A 2,103-nucleotide genomic window follows, 5' to 3' on the forward strand; every position below is an offset into this window, starting at 1 on the left:
TTTTTGTTGTTGTTTGACTTCTTGTTGTTGGTTGACAGCGAGGAGTATATCTTCGGCATCTGTTGGATTAGCTGATCCTTCAGCTGGATCGCTGGGTACGATGGGTGATGATTGAGGAAGGGAACCACTGATGGGATGGCATTGGGGTCGCTTCGCCCTCGCGTACTTGACGCTCTGCTTGCGACCAGTGCCCCGTCGTCGCTTTGGCATTTCAAATACGACCAAGAAAGTTTAGAATCCCGCCAATACTTTTAAAGATCACCAACATAACGTAAATGACCAATTTATGATCACTTTTTCGAAGGCGTCATCGAAGAATTCACCATATCTCCGGTCTCAGGAACAATTTTCACATTCTGTAAAGTGATTGTTAACAACGAAACATGTTGCTTTAACCTCATCATCATATTATCGCCTTTAAGAATATTGTTCAGGTACAAAAGTCAGACTTTCCAAGCAAGTTTACACTGTTTTTGGAGACCAATTTATGATGCCATTTTTAAGCTTGAACTATGTATGGCAACTTGCTTACAAATTGTGCGGATAGGGTACGTATTGTTGACAGGTAAAATATCATTTTTCAAGGTTATGCGTTTCAAGAGGAGAAGTACTTGAACTCTCGCATTTCAAATAACGACAAGAAACCATGGCACTCGAAACAGATAGACAAGTGACACAGTGAACAAGGTATTTTAAGATGCAAGCATGTACTCCGGAGTACGACATTGACCATCAAAGCTGTGATTGGGATTTGTTTGGGATTTGAAACTCGAGCGTATAATTTACGAGAGGTTTGCCGCCAAAAAATATTGCGATGCGATTGGCTGATACGGAGAGATCATAAATTGGTACAGTGATCATAAATTGGTCATTTACGTTAATAATATTTATTACGTTGTACACCAGCTTTTTTTGAAATTGTATGTGATTTTTTATAATTGACTTTCGTAAATAATCATTATATCATTGTATGTCGCCTTCGCGGCAAAATAAGTCGCAAAAGCGCTCTGCACTATCTCCTCGGTCCATAGAACGAACCTAGCGCTGTAATATAGCTGATGTGGTAGGTATATGTCGTATCTCCCACATGGGACCATTCGTGTTCAATTTGTTTCACTGAGTCAGAATCCTTTGATGCTGACCCAAAACGTCTTACAGGCTGCCCAAACATACAGCAGCTAGTTGCGCCTTGTGCCGTTGCGCTAGTGTCGATCACGACACCATGCCGGCACAATGGCCAGGACGACCCTATCCAAGGTTTGCTCTCTGATATAGCACGCAACAGTATAGAGCTATAGATTTTCTCAGAACTCTATCAATTTCCATACTTTAATCAAGTCAAAACAAATGGCGAAGTGTATATTAGTCAATCGACTGTCTCGGCTCTATTTGTACGAAGCATGGAAAATCGGGAATCGAGAAAAAACGACGATATAATAATGCTCACACATTTGCTATTCAGTTTAAGTAAACAACAAAATTTGACACAAGAGATTGCATTTTCATGAAGATCTATACTAATTCTTTTTACGACGCTATGTCCCTCGTGGGAGCACAGCACTCGTGATTGGAGAATTTTCGACCACAGGTGCCGTTTGGGCAATTTCTTCACTAGGCTGATTGTCTCGTTCATATTCACGCACCATGGCATACCTATAGTCGCACACATGCCCGCACCTGGTTTGCGCGACCTCTGCAACACCTCTGCTGGTGCATCGGGGCATCGGAACCTCACCGCCGACCAGCGTCGGAGCATCTACGAATGTCTCCTTGCGATGACAGTCAAAGGGCGGCTGCCACACGGTGCATTCCAAAAGCTATGTACAAGGTATGGCTGCCATTGGCGTACTGTATCTCGCATTTGGACACGAGCTGTGGACTCTCTTGCTCAAGGCCCGACACCGCCGCCAAAATCGTCGGTAATATCTCTATAATATGATATTTTCCCCCACATCTACAATTTGTCATGGTTATCATTTCTTACGGTATGCTGTTTAAGGTAACTCTGGACGATAACTGACACGACGACACGACGACATCGAGGCGGCCATTCGTTCCGTTCCCCACCACAAGCGCCAGACACTGAGGTCCGTCGCGGCACAC

This window comes from Aphanomyces astaci (genome assembly GCF_000520075.1).
Source record: "Aphanomyces astaci strain APO3 unplaced genomic scaffold supercont1.18, whole genome shotgun sequence".
NCBI lineage: Eukaryota > Oomycota > Saprolegniomycetes > Saprolegniales > Verrucalvaceae > Aphanomyces > Aphanomyces astaci.